Source organism: Panthera leo, chromosome D3 (genome assembly GCF_018350215.1).
Source record: "Panthera leo isolate Ple1 chromosome D3, P.leo_Ple1_pat1.1, whole genome shotgun sequence".
Classification (NCBI taxonomy): domain Eukaryota; kingdom Metazoa; phylum Chordata; class Mammalia; order Carnivora; family Felidae; genus Panthera; species Panthera leo.
This window is the reverse complement of record NC_056690.1, coordinates 11,381,657-11,403,901: the sequence shown is the minus strand read 5'-3', so window position 1 is coordinate 11,403,901 and position 22,245 is coordinate 11,381,657. Positions and strand designations below refer to the sequence as shown.

At 52.9% G+C, this 22,245-nt stretch overlaps 1 long non-coding RNA gene across 2 annotated transcripts; it reads right to left on the bottom strand.

Annotated features, from left to right (window-relative positions):
• Window positions 1–6,310: 6,310 nt before the first annotated feature.
• LOC122203563 lies at window positions 6,311–7,276 on the bottom strand. Of its 2 annotated transcripts, none has more exons than XR_006195240.1 (2): window positions 7,067–7,276; window positions 6,311–6,952 (listed from the first exon to the last, which is right to left on the bottom strand). It is a non-coding gene; the product is annotated as an uncharacterized LOC122203563 (long non-coding RNA). The 2 variants fall into 2 exon arrangements; XR_006195239.1 differs by having other exon boundaries at window positions 7,081–7,276.
• Window positions 7,277–22,245: the final 14,969 nt, after the last annotated feature.

Sequence of the window (22,245 nt, the reverse complement as noted above, 5' to 3'; positions counted from 1 at the left end):
CGATGAGCTAGAGTCAACCCCAAGGTCCCTCATAAGCCGAATGGGTAAGTAAAGTGTGGTACACCCACATTCCGGAAGGCCAATCAACAGTGACAAATAGATAAGTTTCAGCTGCATACTTCAAAATGGACGACTCCGAAAGACATAATTTTGATCTAAAACAACTCACAGAGAATCATAAACAGCTCATGTCTATACCTATAAAATGCAAACATTGGTAAAAACACAGACAATGTGTTGTTTAGAGATGCAGAGGTATGACAAAACAGTAAATAAAAGCAAGATAACAATTCCCCTCCCCCCAGAATAGTCCAGGTAGAGGTTACTTTTCAGTGGAGGTGGGGAGGAAGAAGGATGCAATGAAGGAGAGGCACTGGGACCTAAATGCTAATTATTATTTTTGTTATTGCTAATGCTGTTTCCCCGGTGTTCCTTTTCTCATTGCTCTGTAAGGTGCTCGTATATATTTGTTATGCTCTTTAGAAGGGATCATATATTTCAAAATAAGCCGGAAAAACCTGAAGCTCGGAGAGGTGACGTCAATGACCTCAAGTCACACCGCTGGTATGTGGTAGGATCCCTGATTCCCAAGGCTCAAAGATGAGCCGCTACACCACACCTCTTCAATCTGTGGGTTGGCAGAAACATAGGAGGGCAACACATCGCTAGACGAAAGGGGTTCAGAAGCAGATGACTGAGTTTTCATACAACCAATATTTATTGAGTAACTGCATTGTGCCAAGCGCTGTCCAAGGTGCTGGGGATAGGGAGGTGAATGAAACAGACCAGGAATCTGTCCCCCTCACACTTGGCATTCTAGGAAGGAGGGGGACTCAAAAAAAAAAAAAAAAAAAAAAAAATTGGTAAGTGTCGTGAATACAATTTTTAAAGAGAAAACGATTATAATATTGCGTTTACGTAACTTTGAAGTTTCTGAGATTCGGACCTTGGCGTTCAAATGTTCATAGGTTTCTAGTTCTTTCGTGAGTTCAATGTTTGTTAACCTCTTTTGGTACAAATGATACAAATGATACACCTACTTGCTCTGAATACCATTTGTCCGTGTAGGAGCTTGCTAACAATGTTTAAATATCAAAGTAAAACTTGACTTCAAAGCCATTGTGAGTTAATTTTCTAAGAATAAGGGTCATGTTATACTCCACGAAAAGGCCTTCCTCACAATGAAAGATATTTGTGTTTTCTGAGTTCCTTTGGTTGAATTTCAGGTCTGACAAAACGTACTCATGTTCTCATGTTTTTGAGTTTTTCTTGAAATTTCTCCCTCTCATACCCATGCGGTTGTATTGCTTTACCAGTCTTGGGCAGAAGCCGATAGTTTTGAGGGAGGAAGCCCACAGGACCCGGGCACTGGTCTTCACTCCTGCATAGGTCAGGCTAAATCTGACCCCCTGACATGCTTTTGGGCAATCAGGGGAAGAGGCCACAGGACACAGTGAATTGTCAGCTTGGCTTGGTTCCAAGTACCTCGACTTCCCTCCCTCATAGGCAAGGGGGCGTAGAGGAAGATAAGAATCCACTAGACACGGTGTTAACCACATCTTGCCTGCAAGGTGTTATATGCCTTAAGACATGATTATTGGATCCGTTTTACATAGTGAGGAAATTGAGTCTCAGAGAGGTGACCCCACATGCAGGGTCACACGGAGTCATGATCAGCATTCACACTCAGGTCCATTGGCCTATGGAACCAGATGGATGGGTGGTTCCAGTGAGGGGGCCAATGTTCCTGAAAGACTGGGAAGAAAGATGGAAACCATGCCCTTTACCTCACCCCATCCCCCAGCTATGAACCCATCCCTGTGGGGCCTGGGAATTGGGTCAGACAAATCAAATATACAAAGCCCAGCCTTTGTTTGACTGTCTTATCTAATGTGCCTTCCCCTCCCCTGGGCAGCTGGGTCCCATCAGATGGGTGGGGGCTGTTAGAGCATGAGCCTCTCCCCCGCTCCCCCAGCTTTGGAATCCCTGAGTGACCAGGGGAGCTTGGGACACTGGGGACATCAACAGAGAGAAAAGGGGGTGGGCTGTGTTGGTGACAGCCTGCCCGAGACACTTTTTCCTCCGTTGAAGCCAAATGAATGGATGTTGCTCTTGAGTTTCTGTGATGCCCTCCACCAGGCTATATGATGCTCTCCCCTCCACCCTCAAATCAGAATGAGGGACACAAAATATTTGCCCCCAATTGATTCCAGCTGATGATGACTCAGACACAACCCTCCCATTTCTACCTCATCACGTAAGCCTAAAGTTGTGGGGTTTTTTCTCCTTTTCTCTGTGAACAGGAGTAGAAACAAATTTTTCGGGCTTTCTTGGCTTCCCAGGAAAAGTAAATCTTTAAGGGATGAGACCCCTGCGTAAGCCAAGTATAGCAACATTAAGGATAAAAAGCAGGAACTGTCGACGGTGGGCAACATGTGTGTAGGAGAAGGGGATGACCCGGGGGTGTGGCCAGATCCCCTTCAGGTCTCGCACTGTCTGCTTAGGTAAACACTAAGCCATGGGGCCATTCTGGGCACACTGTGTTGTGATTATGACTATCTTTTAAAACAATCTTCTTTGTATTGCCCGACAGCTTAAACGCTTTCCTTACCATCCATGTTACTGAGAAATATTTATTCTGTTTTCACAAATCTTATTTCTTTTTTTTTTTAATGTTTATTTATTTTTGAGAGAGACAGAGACAGAATGCGAATGGGTTAGGGGCAGAGAGAGAGGGAGACAGAATCCGAAGCAGGCTCCAGGCTCCGAGCTGTCAGCACAGAGCCCGACGCGGGGCTCGAACTCACGAGCTGTGAGTTCATGACCTGAACCTAAGTCAGACTCCCGACTGACTGAGCCGCCCAGGCGCCCCTCACAAATCTTATTTCTAACAGCATACACACTCCATGCAAAGATATTGGAGAGCTCCAAAACTAAAAAACATAAATGGCCAATCATCTCATAATCCCTAGACTAATTGATAACATAAGGGAACGTATAGGTGCTTTGTTCTCTTCTCCCAAACACGATATTCTTGTTAGTGGAGGAAGTAGTCCGTATACGGATTTGTACTGTGTGGTCTGCATTTCATGATGTCACACATACACTTTGAGACACAGGTTCTACAAAGGCATTTGCAGGCATGGCATGGGCTGTAGTTGGAAGGATGCATCTTCCCAAATGGTCCTTTACGTTGATCATTTTGGTCATGCCCAGCCTCCATCGGTAAGGTGGCGATGGCCTCCGCCCAATCTCCGTTATTGGAGTCCTTGTCCCTTACTTGATTGGGACTTCCCCTACAGCAGCAACTGTATCCAGTTCCCTGCTTCACATCCAGCCCCACCTCTGTGCTTGTGCAGAGAAGGAGCTCAGTAAAATGCTGGCTGGCCCTTCTTTATTCTCTTTCTAGAAAGCCCTGAAACTTTCTGGAATAAATAGCTTCATACCTTCTTCCCGAAGCTTCCTTTTCTTCTCCCCCTTGTCTTCACTGTTTCTTTCCTCTCTCTGTCTTCTGTGCCTTAACCCCGCCCAGAGCATTGCCGGGACAGGCTTGTGACCTCTCGCTGAGGTCACCGATTTCCAGGAGTCTGGGGTCTCCCAAGACTACAGCAGGGATTCCCAAACTTCCAATCAGCAGAATCATCCAAGCAGCTTGTTAAAACACCGAGTGCCGGCCCCCGGCCCCGGCGTTTCTGACTCAGGGAGGGGCCCGGGAGTGTGCATTTCTAGCAAGTTCCCTGAGTGCTGCAGAGACTGCACTGTGGAAGTCACCAGCCTAGCACACAGCTGCTCTCAGCTGACCACAGGCCTGGCAGGTGAGGAGAACGGGAGGGCCCAGCCTCTAAAGCCAAGCTTACGACCAACTTGGTAGGTTGCCTTGGGCAACTGGGTTCTGTGTTTTCCTCTATATAGAGGCAACATGGTAGTATCCCCAGCAGGACGCTTGCAAAGACACCGTTTGGAAATGCATTCGGCACAGTGCCTGGCCTGTGGGTAGTTCTCACTACGTATCACGACATCTTAGTCTGTTTGGGCTGCTATAACGAAATACCATAAACTGGGCTGCTTATAAACAACAAATATTTCTCACAGTTGTGGAGGCGGGAAGTCCAAGATCACGGTGCCCGCAGATTCGGTGTCTGGTGAGAGCCCGCTTTCTAGACCTATATTTTCAGGGAGGCTCTGGCCTTTACCCAAGGAACCCCAGGATTTTCAGGGATTGAATGAGACCAGCATAGGGGCGCCGCCCCCCAAGATGGTGGGAAGAGGGGTTCAGTGGACCCAGATGCCAGGGAGGCGGCCCCAGCCTGGCGGGCTCCCATCTCTGGGGGCCGTCCTGATGCAGACAGCAGCACTGAGCATGGAAAGAGAGGTTGAAAGTATAGAGATAAATGCTAATCTCCAGTGTAAACATTTCTCAGTGCTGGACACTCTCTGAATGTGCCATAATCCCCCCTGGGGAGGGGACGAGATAACTTGGGAGGCTGAGGCCAGTGCGGGCTAGCGGAAAAGGAGATTGGGAGGAGATGGGAAGAAACAGGGGCCGAGGACGCCCATCATTTATGTGCCTGACAACTCTGGGAGCAGCCTGACTGGAGACAGAGGGAATCTTCCAATGGGACAAGGGGTAGAAAGACTGGCCAGGGTGAGACAAAGGGGGGCAGCAGGCACCCTCCCCTCATATAACCCAAGAAGGCCCAGTCTAGGTATTGTTCAACGATGATGTGCCATGGACTGATTGGTAATTTGAGCCAGGTGACCTTGGGGGTGACCTTGACAGGTTGTTTTCCCTCTCCAGGCCTTGGTTTTTCCATCTTTTAAATGGGGATGTAGTCCCCCCTCCACCTGGGAGAGTAGAGATGGTGCTCTTGACCTCTATGCCTCTGGATGAAATCAGGCAAAAAGAGACAGCTGGATCTTTCTCGAAAAACAGAAGAATTTCTTGAGAACAAGCAGAGCGGGGACACAGGTGGGCGGGCAGAAGAGGAAAACGGAAGTTGTAGGCAAAACCGCATGGCACAAAGAACAGAGCCGGACTCATACGCGGCTGGTCTGAGCTCAGCTCCTCCACGTTCTGGCTGGGTGACTTTGGGCAAGTCACTTACCCTCTCTGAGCCTCGCTGCCTCCATTGTTATAGGAGCATAAAGACAGTAGCTGCCCTCATGGAATGGTAAGCATGAAATACGACCGTACGTATAAACTGCTGAGCACAGCACTTGTCACATAATCAATTCTCAGGAGACGCTGGGTGTAACGTCTACCCGAGGCTGTTGGTGGTAGCGCTTGTGGGCCACGGTCAATGGTATTTTCCAAAGAGGCCTGTAGTCCTGTTCCTTGTCCGCCATGCTCTTTTGCATCCTTACCTCACTACATCCTCCCCGAGGGGGGATCCGGGTGGCCGCGGTGACCCATTTGTAACCAACGGAAGTCCAAAAAGGTCACACTGCTTGCACCTCATTCTCCTGAAATGCCTCTTCCCTAGCTGTTCCCTCCTGGAACCCAACTGCCATGCTGGGAGACACCCGAGCGACACGGAGAGGCCACATGCAGGTGCTCTGGCTGACAGTCCCAGCTGAGCCTGGCATTCCAGTCCCGAACCCAAGCACTAGACACGTGATCGAGATGTTTCCAGGCGATTCCAGCTGTTCAAGTCACCAGTGGCCATTTGTCTGCCAAGCCGAAGCCCCAGGTATTGGGGAGCAGAGATGTCATCCCCACTGCGCCTTGTCTGGATTCCTGACCCGGGCAATCTGTGAGCCAAATGGAACGATTGTCGTTTCACACCACTAATTTTGGGATGATTTATGTGGCAACCGATAACTGGAATGTGGGCCGGATGAGGTTCCGGGCCCTTGTAGTGCACACGGGTCAAGGGCTTCTTAGCCCTTTTGTTGCCTCGTTGAAGTTCCAGGAGCACAAACAGCCCCCGTGCCTACCCCAAAGTGTGTTGGGGGATGTCTGGACTCACCACCCCACTAGGCACACACTAGGGGTCCTGCTAGGGCACTGGGCATTCGGGGGATTTGCCTGGCAGGGTGCCGTCCCTGCTCCCCCGCTTTCGCAGTGTCAGACCAGAGTCTTTGTGCTCACGCGTGGTGCAGCAATGACGCTGGTGACGAGGGCCACAAATCACAAAGCTGTGGGTGAATAACATCATCTTGGGATAACAGATCTCAAAGGGCACCAGCTCAGGGAGAAGTTTCACATAATAGCTACGGAAATCGGCTAGTCTCACCAATAATAATAATAAAGGCAACAGCAATTGCACCCCACGGGATTTTCCATGGCAAATGACAGAAAACCAGAAACTGACTTAAGCCCCAAAGGCAATTTATTGGCTGGCGTAGCTGAAAAAGTCGATGGATTGTGGAATGGCTTCATCTAGCGGCTTTCTTTCTGTTTCCCTACGTTCAAACTCCCCGCCTTGACTTTCCCAAGCGGCTGACGGCAACTCGAGGCTCCTGTGTTCACCTGCAAGGCACCAGAAGAACACGCTCCTCCGCTAAAAGATCCGGCGACCGTCTACAATGCATCAGCCTGATTGGCTCTCACCGGGTCACATGGTCTCAGCCAGCCAATCCCAAAGGCAGGAAGAGGGGGCGGTGATTGGTCATCCTGAGTCACATGGCCGTGTTCACGGGGGAGGGGGGCGGAGTGCACAGCACCGAAGCCACGTGGGCTGGAAGTGGGAGCAAGCTCAGTTGCCCAGAGGGAAGTCGCAGTGTGGTTATCGGACGCAGAAGCCGCGCTGAGCGGGAAAGCGTGTACCCGCGTGGCCGGTGGCGGCTGTTAGCCTGGGGTGTGCCCGGCGTTCTCCCCGGGTGGTTATGCTGCCACCCTGTCCAGTCGTGATGGTCCCTGTTTTGCAGGTAGAGAAACAGAGCCCTGGAGAGGTCAGGCCACTGGCCTCGGGGCCCACAGTGACGGAACTGGGGTCTGAACGCCGGTCACCTGCCGACAAAATTCATGCCTTGTCTTCTGGCATTCTTTCTATGCCAGAGAGCCCTCCCTCCTTTCGTTCACCAGCAACAAAGACAAAACACTTGTGATGAATGACATTCTTACGTTTCAACACTTACTAGGAGTCCCGCTCGATTCCTGCTGGGAGATAGCCATCCTTCCCTTTCTCCCGGTCTCCGGCGAGCGTTCTAGAACGCCAAGAGCATGGAGATGAGGTCACTGTAAGATCAGCCTGACGTGTTTTTCTTTAGTTTTTATGATGAGAGCTTTCAAACATACACAAAGTCAACGGAGTGGCGTAAGGTCGCCCCACGCACCCATCACCAGCTTCCACGGTAACCCCCCCGCTCCCCACCCCTCCGCCCTGATGAAGACGTTGGGGATGGTTGTCACGGCTGAAAAAAAATCGACTTGAATTCATTTGTCGAGAGTGCACGGAATGACCTTTGGTGGGAAAGTTAAGTTCTAAAATCCCCCAGAAAGGCAAAGCCCACACACGTCCCTGAAAAACGCCTTGATACCTCATTGTCCCTCAGATCTAAGGACAGTTTGGTGTTTCTTCATTTGAAGTGATCAGATCAAGTGGCCGGCTAGGGCCAGGTTGTACTAAACTCTGTCACCCCCCCCCCCCCCCCCCCCACCCCCGCCCCGGAATCCTACTCGGTGCACGGGAGCCAAGAAGAACCCGGGAGCCCTTGTTCCCATCCGGCACCGTGCGCCCACTTTGGGGCGAGTGCTCCTGGAGCAGAGTGGTGGTCGGATGGAGAAACCGGCTGGGAGAGGTCACCCCCGCTGTTTAAATTCCTTTCTTCTCTCTAGCGTGGTTTCCTGATGCACGCACATGCACGATACCGTTTCACCATCCAGCTGTCCCGCGCTGTGGCATTTGAATTCCTCTCAAGCCCGATAGCTTGTGAAGTGGGCTCCGGGCTTGGGGCAAGCCCGCGTCCTGCAGGGAGAGCCCCAGGCGCATCTCAGCTGGGACAAGCCTGGCGAGAGGCTAGGGCAGAGGTGACAGGTGGCAGCCACCGCGTCCCGCGCCTCGGAGGGGGGCTCTTGCTGGCTAGTGTCCCCCCCCACCCCAACCCCGCTTGGTCTTCCCCTCCGGGATCGTCCTCCCCAGCGGTGCACGGTGAGCCTGGGAGGCAGAGCCCTGAGTCCTCCTCCCGTTGCTGGCCTGCTGGGGCCAGTCGACTTGCTGGGCCATTAACCAGCAAAGCCACAGCAGCCATAAAATTAATTTCCTTCCTAATATATACAAGACTTTCTCTAGCAGAATTATGGGCCGATATGATCAAAGTGTGTAAGTGATGTGCTTATGCTATCAGTTTCAACCCCTTAATGTCCTCCTGTCAAAACAAAATCCTCCAGAAAGGCTTTGAGGGGAATCACGTGGGCATAATGGCTTTCCAAAAGAGAGCCCTAAGTACTTGGTAACATATACAGAGCCGACTATTAGATCGGCTGGTGTAATTGTCCTTATATTTTAATGTAAACACGCTTATATTAGCCGGGCGCTTCATCCCCGGCGCAGACCCGGAGGTGCAGAGCAGGTGGGGGAAGGGTCCGTGGCTTTAGTGGGAACACGGAGCGGGGGAGGAGGCTGTCAAGGCCGGGACACGGACAGGAGGTCAGGGGGCGTGGGAGGGGAGGGGGATGCGGCGGAGGGAGGCAGAGGCAAACTGGGGAGACCTATCTGGCTTTTATTAATAACACGAATGGCTCCCGGGTGGCACTTTGAACTTTTGTTTTCCCCGGAGAATTTTCCCATCTCGGTTTCGCTTTGCCCTCGAGGTCACCTCTGCAAGGTGGACTGGGAGAGGGAGGACCCATTTCACGGATGGAGAAACTGAGGTTGAGAGAAGGGTCTTCGGGGCTGGCTGGCAGGAAGGAGACGTGGACGCAGAAGCAGTAAAAGAGAGAGGAGTGAGGGGGTTATTTACGGAGGGGTAGGCTGGGTTCAGGGAGCTAACGGGGACGGAGCAGGTGATATAGAGGTTTCCAGAGCCTGCTGAGAACAGGAGCTTCCGAGAGCACCACCTGGAAAGAGCCACCGCCTTTGGCAGAAGGACGCTGCCCCCGCCAAACCCATGGAGGGCTGGCTCGGAAGGACCCGGGGGAAAGACACCTCCCTCTCTCTTCCTCTTCCCTCCCTCCTCCCTCTTCCCTCCCTCCTGGCGTCTCCCAGAATCCAACAGGAAGCCAGAGGACAAAGGGGCCTGGGCCTTGGGCACAGCCTCTCAGAGCACAGGCAGGGCGAAGGAAGGCGGAGGATGCAGAATTTCCAGCCCGGGGTTGCATGGGGGGCCCGTTGGGAACGCTCCCCCCCCCCCAGACTTTCTGCAGCCCAGGATTGTTCCCCCCCCATACGGCAAGCAGCAGCAACTACGGCAGGGATGAGCCCTCTCTTCTGGAAGGCAGACCTCGGAAGGCCGCCGAGAGGCCACAGTCCACTGTATGACACCCAGTGGGGCGGATGGCAGGATCTGGAAGCTTCTGGACGTCTCAGACTTTGGCTTTACTTTACGAAGCCTCCGGTACTGTGCACCGAGGTTTCTCTGTGGGGAGAGAGCATATTTTCGCCGAGTGAATCTAGATAAGAGGTTGGGTGCCTGAAGCCTGGGTAATAATAGAAAGACAGCTGATGATTTATCCGTGCTATTCACAGCCCGCTGATATTATGTTGTCCAGCCTTCCCCCCTTGGCTCTGACAGACCCCGGCCCTCGCCCCCGGGAAAGCCTGCCCTAAAGGAATTTGGGGCTTCCGTGTGCCAGGTGGCCTGCCAGTGGGTCCCCTGCAGTCGCTCATTTAATGTTCACGTCCTCACGACTCCCCCGGGGGAAATCCGTAGCAACACCCACATTTTACAGGCAGACAGATCTTTGCGGAGATCTGGTTCCCGCAAAGGCCAATCGGGGGCTTTGCAGAGGGCCTTCCGGTAAGTTCTGTCTGAGTGCCAGCTCCCAGGTAACTAGTGACGGTGCCCGAGATCCCACAGCCAGAAAGTCGCAGTGCTGGTGTTCAAACCCGCCTCCCGAAGCGGGTCCTGGAACCACCGATGGGCCGGTCTGGTGTGCGCCAACTTGCCAACAGCCAACTGTTATGTCTCCAGGACTTTTGTGACCCCGCAGTGAAACGTAGCTATTATTAAAGATTAAATTGTATACTTTTGCCATCAGGCGTACCTGGGTGGCTCGGTCAGTGAAGGGTCCGACTCAGCTCATGATCTCACGGTTCGGGAGTTGGAGCCCCGCACCGGGCTCTGCGCCGACGGCACGGAGCCTGCTTGGGATTCCGTCCTTCTCTCCCTCTCTCTCTGCCCCTCCCCTGCTCATGCTCTCTCTTTCTCTCTCAAAATAAATAAATACACTTGAAAGAAGAAACGTATAGGGGCGCCTGGGTGGCTCAGTCAGTTGAGCGTCCGACTTCGGCTCAGGTCATGATCTCGCGGTTCGGGGGTTCGAGCCCCGCGTCGGGCTCTGTGCTGATGGCTCGGAGCCTGGAGCCTGCTTCGAAATCTGTGCGTCCCTCTCTCTAGTTCTCTCTCTGCCCCTCCCCCACTCGTGCTCTGGCTCTCTCTCTCTCTCTCTGTCTCTCAAAAATAAGTAAACATTAAAAAAAAACAAAAAAAGAAATAAAAAAATAAAAAATAAAAAAAGGAATGTGTATATTTCTACCATTAAATACATTCTATTAAACAAAGGTAGCAAACACTCGGAATGTATGACGTCCCACGTTCCTGAGGTCCTTTATACCTGTTGAAGCTGTGTGTGCAAATCCCACGTGATGGGGGGCTATGTAACATCTTTTCCAGCTGCGTCCTGTGATGCCGGCCACGGTGGGAGGGTTGACACCGCGGAAACTGGCGCGTGGTACAAATCAGGGCTTCCCCCCGCCCCCACCCCCACCCCCACCCCCACCCCCAAGAGAGGTAGTTGCTAAATATTTAGTAAGTCATTGCCTAGAACCCTGGCCCCTTTGCTTCTCACCTGAGACCCGTCCGAGCACCCCTGCAGGAGAGCGGAGGCTACGTATGACGCAAAACACAGAGTCACTCCCGTTTGGAGGGTGGGCGGGCATCCGGCCCCGATGTCGACTCAGGTCAAAGGGACGTGGGCACCGGTGAGGGCGGCTGGCCATGGGCTACATCGTTGCCTCGTATGACACCTGGCTCTTCGGGCCCGATTTCAAAGCGTCTCTTGGGAAGGCAAGCGTCCTGGGTAGGGCCAAGGAGGCCGTTCATTTCGGGCACTGCCACCATCTTTCATGTAACGTCCTGCCCCCGCTTTGGGCAAATTCCTCGCCTGGCGATAAGAGCGGCTCGTCTCAGGACTTTCCCATAGTGCTGACAGTTTTAAACCAATAGATTTATGAACTTTTAAGTAATAGAAATATTTAAGGCAGACCTATTTGTCTTATCTACAGAGACTGGAAGACTCCTCTTCAGAGAGGGAAAAGTAAACTCATAAAAGGGAATGATGTTGTTGGACGCGGCCTGCGGAGACGGGAGGCGGGACCCCTCCCACTGTCCAGATAGTGTCCTTTGCTGCTGCCGGTGTCCTGGGCCTGCCTCACCCGCCTCCCTGCCGCTTCTAGGCGTTGCCAGAAATTCGCCCGGTAATTCTGTTGCCCCCCGCCGTGTTCGCGGGGCCCGGTTTCTGCTGTTTGGCTCCGAACACCTTGGTGGATCCAGTGACGACGAGATTGATTATCGCCATGGCTAACATTTATCGAGCACCTTTATGTTATATGCCAAGCACCTTGCTAAAGCACTGTGGTTCCATTTAATGCCCTGGAAACCTTGGATGGTAGACAGGTGGGCTGTGGGGGAGAGGGGAAGGTGGTCTAGATTTTTGGGGATCCCTCTTTAAGAAAAAAAAGTATGAAATGACCCTTTTTACCAAGCCATAGGACCCTGGAAGATGTCTCCAGGGCCCCACCCAGTGTCTTGAAGGAGCTTGGGACGGGGAGGAGACCCTGATGCTTAGCTTTCATGATCTCCATTTTGCAGATGAGAAGACCGAGACCCAAGAGGGTGAAGTGACTTGCTCAAGGTCAAGTGGTTGCCAAAGGGTAGAGGCAGGATTTGAACCCAGGACTCACTCCAGAGATTTTGCTCGTACCCGTGACTTCTCATGACTTTGAGCCCCCATCATCGGGCCAGCTGGAGTTTCCTTTTTGTTCTCCGACAGATTTCCTTTGGACGAGGGACGCTGCATGACCTCACCTCGTTCGTTGATGGGGCCACGTTTCTGCCCAGACGACTGGCTATAGGTGCTCTTCGTCCGCACCCCTGCGAACCCTCCTCGTTCCCCGAGGTGCCACCCAAGCGCCTCTCCCTCTCCTCCACCCTGTCTCGTCTCCTCCTGAAAAGAAACCACGAATGTTCCAGCCCTCTGCATGCCGTCCCTCCCCCGTGTTTCTGTCTCGCCACACAGCCGAGCCTTCCGCAACGTGTGGTTTCGTGTGTGCCTGAATCTCATCCCCCCAGACGTGCTGTTAGATTATTGGGATAAAGACAGGCTCTTCTCGTGTCTTGCCTGCATCTCCCTGAGCCCGTTGCTCTGTTTTCTTTAACCCTTTATTATACCAATATATTCTGAGCATCTACGAGGTGTCGGGCACTGGTTCAGTGCTGGGGGTTCAGGCGTCCTTGGTGTAACCACTGTCCTCAAAGAGACGACATGCATTCTACACGGCGAAAATGGGTTCTGGTGGGGCAGTGCTGGGAGCTGTGGAAACCCAGAGTGGGGGCCTCCGACCCCGGGGTGGGGTCGGGGAAGTCTTCCTGGAGGAGGGGACATCCAAGCTGAGGTCTGGAGCAAGCCAATGGGGAGGCATTCTGGCCAGAGGGAACAGAACACGTAAAAGCATAAAGGCAGGAGGGAGTGTGGTGAGGGTGGGGGATGAGAAGTCCCTCGGTGGCTGGACACGACTTACAAGGAGGAAGCGTTGTCGGGGCGACTGAGGTCAGGAGGGTGGGCCGGGGGCCTGGGTCAAGACGACCTTTGTGAGTTTCACTGCAGAGTTGGGACTTGATTCTGAGGACACTGCATGTTTTAAAGTAGGGCAGTGATGCGAGCCAAGCGATCACTTTGGTTGTGGAGGACGCACTGGGGCAGGAGGGAAAGAGAGGTCAGCTGGGAGCCACAATGGCAATCTGAGAGAGAGAGAGTGAGGACTGGAGCCAGGGAGCGGTCACCAGGAGAGGGCGCATGCACTGGTCTCTCTGCCTCCACCACCCGGGCCTTCTCACCCTTCCTCCAGCTCACAAAGCTTGGTCCTACCTCAGGGCCTTTGCATGTGCTGTTCCCACCACCCAGAACTGTTCTCCCCTTATATACAACCATGGCTCCCCCCTCCCTCACCTCCTTCAGGGCTCTGGTCAAATGTCACCCCCCTCAGAGACTTCCTTGGCACACTGCCCCTCCTAAAGTAGCCCCTCACACCTTTCTGTACCCTGGTTTTGCCTCATTCTTTCACTTAGAGCCCTTGTCCCTCTCTGCACATTCGCTTGTTTATTTCCTGTTTCCCTGAGCACAATATCCAGGACTTGGTTCCCTTGTCCATTACCTGGCACCTTGCTGATGCCAGGCCCGCAGCAGGCACTCAGGAAATATGTGCTAGATGAACAGTTATGGTGGGCAGGGGGCACAGACGAGTGGTGGTTGATTGGGGGGTAGCAGGGGTGGGGTATCTGGTTCCTGACTGGGCACCAGAAAGAGAATGACCGGCTTCATTTGGGATGTTTGGCCTTCTAGATATTTGCCGGACCTTTAAGGGGAGAGACCCACCAGGGTCAAGGCTGAAGATGTGAGTTCTGAGCTGGACGTACAGACTTGGGGCTTGTCCCCAAATGGATGGAGTATCAGACAAGCGTAGGAAGTCCTTAGGGACTGTTTATAAGAGTCTCAGCCAGGAAGGGGCCCTCACAGAGGCAGGGAGGAGGGCCCTGGGGCTGGCAACAGCAGGAAGGCATCACCTTCGGTACCACCAGCCTCTCCAGGGAAACGGAACCGGTAGGTGATGTAGATATCGTTACAGATATATAGACACGATTTTAATTAACATATGTATACGCACACACATCTACATATGTATTCGTTAAAATTAATTAAAAATAAAATGCATACACATATGTGCATATATGTTTTTAACTGTTTTTCACTCTTAATCTCACGAAGCCCATAGGGCAGGCTGGAAACGCTTGGGTAGGAGTCATGCTGTCGTCTTGGGGTAGAATATCTTCCTTTTCAGGGAAATCTGCTTTTGCTTTTAAAGCCTTTCAATGGATTGGACAAGGCCCACCCACAGCCTGGAGGGCCATCTCCTTTACTTAAGGTGACTGATGGTAGGGGCTTGTTAACCACGTGTGCGCAATACCTTCTCAGCCACACCTAGGTGAGTGGGATTGAGTAATGGGGTGTCGGGTCGTTGCGGCCCAGTCAAGTTGACCCATCAAGCTGACATCGCACCACCCCGAGGCCGGAACGGGCAAAGGGGGTGTGGTTGCCAGGATCTGATAAGAGCTGTGGCCAAGGAAGAGGGGCCACTGATGGGAGCCTTTGGAAGAGGGGTGCAGCCAGCCGGCAGCCCAGCAAGGAGGGAGCAGGGAATGAGTACCAGTCTTCAGCCTCCTGCTGGTGCCCGCCCCCCCAGCCTGAAGCCAGAGGGCGAGGGAGCCCACCGATGCATCCACGCTGGCCAGCTTCTGGGGCACAACGCAGGGGGAAGTGAGCGTGGTGGAGGGTGGACCCAGAGAGCAGACAGGAATACTCCAGCATGGGACAGGTGGCAAGGGGAGTGGCGGGAATCATCCCGGCCCAGTGACTACAATGGGAAGGACTGCAGGGCTGAGAAAGATGCCTGAGGAGCATGAGCAGTCAAGGAATGACCAGAGAAAATGTCCCACACAGGGAATGGGGAAGGAATGGCCAGAGGTGTGGAGGAAGTGCAGAAGAACCCAGAAGTGAATGAAGGAATCCACAGAAGCCATGGAAGCCTCAGCTAACAACCCGGAAGTGGAGCTGGGTCCTGGACATTGGGACTGGGTGGTTCCTGAGGGTGTTCAGATTAAGGACGGGTGGAATAGAGTCAGCCATGTTCTGAGTGGCTGTGGGGACCTACGTCAGGACAGGTGTCCTCAGGCTCCTGGGGTGAACTTGGGGTCCAAAATAGGAAAGTATGGGGGCCTGGACCATAGACACAGGAACCAAGGTGGAGAAGAGAGGAGGATGGATGCCTGAATGGACAGATGGGCAGATGGACAGATGGATGGATGGATGGAGATGCATAGATGGATAGGTGGGTGGATGGATGAATGGACAGATGGATGGGTGGACAGATGGATGGATGGATGGATGGATGGATGGATGGATGGATGAGTGTATATATGTATGTATGGATGGATGGATGAGTGGAGGTATGTATGTATGTATATATGGATGGATGAGTGGATGGATGGATGGATGGATAAACGAATGGCTGGATATATGGATGGAAAGATGGATGGACAGATGGATGGATGGATGGGTGGATGGATGAGTGGATGGATGGATGGATGGATGAGTGGATGGATGGATGGATGGATGGATGGATGGATAGATGGATGAGTAGATGGATGGATGGATGAGTGGATGGATGAGTGGATGGATGGATGGATGGATGGATGGATGGATGGATGAGTAGATAGATGGATGAGTGGATGGATGGATGGATGAGTGGATGGATGGATGGTTGGATAAATGAATGGCTGGATATATGGATGGAAAGATGGATGGATGGATGGGTGGATGGATGAGTGGATGGATGGATGGATGGATGAGTGGATGGGTGGATAGATGGATGGATGGATGGATGGATGGATGGATGGATGAGTGGATGGGTGGATAGATGGATGGATGGATGGATGGATGGATGGATGAGTGTATATATGTATGTATGGATGGATGGATGAGTGGAGGTATGTATGTATGTATATATGGATGGATGAGTGGATGGATGGATGGATGAGTGGATGGATGGATGGATGGATGGATGGATAAACGAATGGCTGGATATATGGATGGAAAGATGGATGGACAGATGGATGGATGGATGGGTGGATGGATGAGTGGATGGATGGATGGATGGATGAGTGGATGGATGGATGGATGGATGGATGGATGGATGGATAGATGGATGAGTAGATGGATGGATGGATGAGTGGATGGATGAGTGGATGGATGGATGGATGGATGGATGGATGGATGAGTAGATAGATGGATGAGTGGATGGATGGATGGATGAGTGGATGGATGGATGGTTGGATAAATGAATGGCTGGATATATGGATGGAAAGATGGATGGATGGATGGGTGGATGGATGAGTGGATGGATGGATGGATGGATGAGTGGATGGGTGGATAGATGGATGGATGGATGGATGGATGGATGGATGAGTGGATGGGTGGATAGATGGATGGATGGATGGATGGATGGATGGATGGTTTGATGGATGGATGGTTGGGTAGGTAGGTGTATAGGTAAATGGATGAATGGCTAGAAGGTAAAAAGGAAGGAAGGAAGGAAGGAAAGAAGAAGGAAGGAATCCTCATACCTGTACATTCTCTGCTATGGCTATGTCTTCAATCCTCATAAGGATCCTGTGAGTTTGGGTTGATTTATTCCCATTTCACAGACTAGGAAGCTGAGGCACAGAGAAGCTAAGTAGATTGTCAGAGGTCACACATCCAGTTCATGCTGGAACTGGGACATTCACAGCCTCGCAGATTCTGCAGCTTGTTTTTACAGTGAGTCTTCCTGAGGCAGACAGGCCAGGACCGCAGCCAACCCACCAACAATGGCAGCTTCTACACCACCTGAGCTTGGACCTTGGTTCTCTCACTGAGGAAGTAGATGGTCCCACACGAGGTACTGACCTTTCCTGTGCCTCTGTTTCTTCAGAGAGAGCATGGGGACAGCAGTAGGTCTGACATCAGTGTTGATAAGTTTAGATAACTCTGTGTACACAAAGCACCGAGAAAGTGCCTGGCAGCCAGCCAATGAGTAGCGGACAGAAGATTCGAACCCCAGATCTGACCTACGTCGTAAGTTCTTTTTCCCCGTTTTTAAAAAACGAGATCTGTACTTTTTTCAAACTGCTTTTTGTTTGAACCTTTATTTTCTTTTGATTCTTCGTTTTCTTTAAGCCGGGTTCCGGTGGAGACAGAAGCATTTGCCCGGCCTGGGTCCCACAGTCACTGAGTTTAGTTCCAGACGTTTAAAAGTCGGAAAGCAACCCCCGAACACTGGCACTGTTTGCCCACACCTGGAAAGGAGGTGATTGTTAGTGAGCTTTGCTGTCCGAAAGGACAAGACTTGCCCACCGACCACGTGTCTTTGTTTTACCGATGGGACGCGTGAGATGAAGAGAGAGTAAGGAGTCTGAGTTCAGACAGGGAGGAAGTGACAAAGAGGGACCAAAACCCGGGTGTCCTGACCTGACCCCCCCCCCGACCCACCCAGGGCTACCTCCTCGGGGGCAACTGAGAAGACCAGGGACATCCGTCATGGGGGGCGGGCCACAACAACAAAGAGAAGAGGTTAATGTCCCAAAGGGAAAGATCTTGTTCTGGTCTGGGCTGTGCTGTTAGTGCCCAGATGGTCCTGGCACTTAGTAGGTGTTCAAAAAACAGTCTGTTGCATGACCATCTGAATGAAATATCCACTTTCTCTTCTACGGTCTCCGATCAAGCGTCTACAAACTTCCTGTTGCACATGGTAGAATTGATACTGAGAAAAAACTACCACTGACAATTATAAAAATACTGGGGCGCCCGGGGGCTCAGTCGGTTGAGCGTCCGACTTCGGCTCAGGTCACGATCTCGCAGTTGGTGAGTTCGAGCCCCGCATCAGACTCGCGGCTGTCAGCCTGTCCGCGCAGAGCCCGGATCCTCTGTCTCCATCCTCCCCCCACACCCCTCCCCTGCTCACACTCAAAAATAAATAAATATCAAAAAAAGTTATGAAGATACTACTGCTAACAGTAATAATAGCGACCACCTACCTCGCCCCTGCTGTGTGTGTCGATCACTGTGCTCAGCACCTTACACATCTTATGTAGAATCACAACACGCCCCATTTTACAGATGGGGAAAGGGAGGCTCGCGGCGGCAAAGTCACTTGTCCGGAGTCACACAGCGAGGGCTGTGGGTATAGAGGGACACAACTCCCAGGCCCTGCACTCAGTTTGCACAATTAGTTGCCTTCCTGGCTCACCGGCAATGAGTCCTTTTTTTTAAAGTTTTTTTTGAATGTTTATTTATTTTTTGGGGGGGGGAGGGGCACAGAGACAGAGACATAGAATCCGAAGCAGGCTCCAGGCTCTGAGCTGTCAGCGCAGAGCCCGACCTGGGGCTCGAGCCCACGGACTGCGACATCATGACCTGAGTTGAAGTCAGAGGCTTAACCGACAGAGCCACCCAGGCGCCCCAATGAGTCCTTTTTGATAACTAAGGTCTGAGTTTCTGCTTTGGCGACGTTTCTAAGTGCCAGGCTTCTGCTGCATGCTGGGGATACTTTTTGCCCAAGATGCCCCAGGGAGCCAAAGACGCTGAAGACATTGTCCCGCCCACCGGAGGGATGCCCGGGGTAGCAGGGGCTTTGTTGTCCTGAAACTGGACTTTCCGTGTTTACCGCGCCCCCCCTCCCCCCCCCCCCCCCGCCCCCGCTTCTAAGAGGAGGCAGTTTCCTCTTCTACATCCTGACAGTGCTCACTGACCGTCCCACCCTAACCGGGGTCAGCGGGCGTCTCAGGCAGTGCACACCCTGGGCACCCGAAAGGCGGGGTCGAGGGTCGCACCTCCGCGCCCCGCTACCCCCCACATCGCCGGCTCCCCGCAGTAGGCGCGCTGTACACGTTTGCTGACGGACCGCTGATTGATCAGATTCTGTAAAGTGCCTGCTTGGCCACATGAGCCCAGAGAGGCTTAATAAAGGCTTTTTGAAGATGATAAGAAACAGAGCTGCCTTGTTAAGATTCCGGGGGCCTCAGATTCTTCTTCAGTAGCAGTATCTTTCTCTCTCTCTCTCTCTCTCTCTTTCTTTTTTAAGTGCTGGCAGATAAAGTCTGCTGACCGTCCGCTGGGCGACACTGGAGAAAGAGCTTTAGGGCTTTCTGATTTTTAAAGGGATACATTAGAAGCAGCTCACGACATTAAGATCATCTGGGTTCCAGCCAGGACGGACGGTGGGTTGGCAGCGTTGTCCCCATCCCCGGTCACAAAGCGGAGTCAGGGTAAGTTTGAGCAAGACTGACTTTGCAGAGGTCGGGATAGCCCTGGGCTGCCCCTCGGGAGGCTGGGGTCGGACCCCGCTCTGCCTCTACTGACTCCTATACCCCTTTGCACGCCCGAGCCTCAGTTTCCCCAGCTGCAAAGCCAAGGGCCAAAATGAGTGCACCCCAGAGCCCTCTGCGGCCCTGACCTCCCACGTCTGGGGAGTCACTTACAGTGAGATTAGGCTTTCTCGTTGTCCAGGCACAAGACGAGTTGAGGAAGCCGAGTCGTGGATAAGGCAGCATGGCTGTCCAGGCAGGTGGCTGGCCAAGCCAAGAGAACATCAGAAACATGCCTCTTCCCCATCCGGAACCCCGACTCTGGCAGGCGCTGCTCCCAACAGAGGACACCGTCCAGGGAGGGCTCCCCTGCCCGTGGCCCATCTGCCAACTTCGCTTTCTTGCATCTGGGTGAAACCAGCCCCTTGCAGAGGCGAGGGGAGAGGGCAGAGAGAAAGGAAGGTGGGGAGGGGAGAGAGAGAGGAGAGGTCCACCGCAGAGGTTTTTTAATTTGCCTATTTATAGGTTTCCTTGAGAATCTGAAAAATCTATGGAGCCTGCTCCTTGGGAAAAACACTCACGTACAAAATTTTGCCTCTAATTTTCAGGGGTTTCTGAGCACACCGATCCCAGGTCAGGAACTCCTAAAATAAAGGCTGTGTATGTGGCCACCTTATGGAAGAAGGAGGAGGAGGGTGCGGGGAGAGGAAGAAGAGAAGAAGGAGAAGAAGAAAGGTGGGAGGAAGAAGCAGCAAGAAAACAATTCCGGGGCGCCTGGCGGGGGGCTCAGTAGGTCAAGCGTCCGACTTCGGCTCAGGTCATGATCTCGCGGTTTGCGGTTCGAGCCCCGCGTCGGGCTCCACACACTGATGGCACGGAGCCTGCTTGGGACTCTCTCTCTCCCTCTCTCTCCGCCCCTCCCCAGCTCATGCTCGTGCTCTCTCTCTCTCTCTCTCTCTAAATACATAAACACACATTAAAAAAGGAAAAAAGAAACAAAAAGACTTTTCACTTAGGACATGGTCCCAGGATCTTAGAGACAGGATTCGGATCCCGGCTCTGCTCCTTTCCAGTTGTGTAACCTTGGCCACGTGACCCAACTTTCTCAGCTTCGGTTTCCTCGTGTTTCCCACCGAGGTGAGTAAGCATATCCTTTGGGCGGTCCTTCCCGGGTCCCCTACCGCAGCGTGGCCTCTGAGCCATTATTGGAAGCTAGTTTGCTCAGAGAACATTGCCTCTTGAGGCCCCACCTTGTCCTGGGGCCCCCTCGGGGTCAGACCAGGGGCTGGGACGCGGGTAGCGCGGTCCCCGCCCGGGAGTAGCAGCCGCACCTGGGAGCTCTAGGAATGCAGAGTCTGGGCCCCCAGCCCGGACCCATGGGATCGGCAGCTCCATTTGTAAGTCCATTCCCAGGTGGCCCAGAGGCGCATGCCAAGGCCAGAAAGACCTTGACATTACCCGCCCCTCCCCCACCCATCCCACAGATTAGCGTGAGCCAAACCCGTGCTGACGCAGAGCCCCGGGAGCCACCCGAGCCTCGCTGGCCTCTTTCTCTTTTCCTGTCTCCACCTTCTCGGGACTAGGGTTTCAGCACTCAGCTCTTCCCCGACGGCCTCCTTCTTGCTGATTTGTCACCCGCCCTAAACCCCAGCAGCCAGGTTATAGTTATCACCAGGTACGTAGAAAGCCAGCAATCACTCGGCACGCCTGTAATAGGAAGAAGCTGCCGGCCGAGGTCCCAGGGCAAACGCGCTGGAAAAAGACCAGATCTCAGCATGGGGTGCAGGTGGGCCGCTGGCCACGAAATCCCTCTGCCTGGGACAGAAAGCATGAGTTGAACACAGGAAAAAAAAAAAAAAAAAAAAATCAGGAACAGCAACAATGATCGCTTACTAAGTCTTACCATGTGTGGGACACCACACGGGGGCCCCGATCGCATCATCTAATTTAATCCGCCCCACGACTCTGCGGGGCAAGTATTCGTATTCCATTCCGCCGCTAAGGAAATCGAGGCCCAGAGAGGTGAAGTAACTTACCTGAGGGTCACACAGCTGGTGGGTGGAAAAAGCACAGATTAGAGTGACCTTAGCTCTGATGCCACAAAGGGGGGCCGTGGGTAGAGCTGGTCTGCACGTTGTTAAAAGTTTCTTTGAATCATTTTGAAAATTTCACCTACAGCCTGCGTTTCCGGAGTCTCTTGGGAAATCGGAATGCTTTTAGCCTTGCCCTTCTGCCAGCCGGAAGGAGTGGCGGGAAGGGACCGTGGAAGTAAGTCCCCACCACTGACACCTTCTGAAATCTACTGACCCTACTGGGCATTTTAGGTTGAACGCCTTGATGATAATGATGAGAGTAATAGCTGATATTTATTGAGCGCTCACTACATAGTAAGCACAACGCTACAAGTTGAAAAAAAAAATGTTTAGATCGTGCCCTCAGGTGCTTTGGAATCCACTCCGCCACTCCCTCTCCCCAGTGTTTGCCCAGCGTCAACTTGAATGCCTCCAGGCACGAGGTGCTCACTACCTGTTGAAGCTGTCCTTTCCAGGGCTCCACTGGGCGCCTTTAAAATTCTTCTTTCTTTGGACCCCCACGCTGCCCGCTCTATTTCCGCCTGCGGACCGGGCCATCCAGAGTCAGCCCACGGCGTGTTCCACACGTCAGCCCTTCTGGAGGTCTGAGGCCATCGGGCTTCTCCTCGAGCCCCCCATGCCGGTGTTGGTGGCTCCTGGCAGGCAGACAAGTTCCCGCTGGGGCTGTGCGGGATCTGAGGGAGGGAGCGGGGGAGGGGTTCCTTGTCAGCCTGTGGCTACTCCCCTATGGGGAGTAGTGCTCTCCTATCGGGTTCCAGGAGACCCCTCACCCCAGGTGAGCGAGCCAGGCTGCACCTTGTGCCCTGCTCCGCACCCTTCCGGGCAGAGGGGAGCCCAGGAGCTCCTGGGTCCCTCACTTTCTTTATGACCCTCC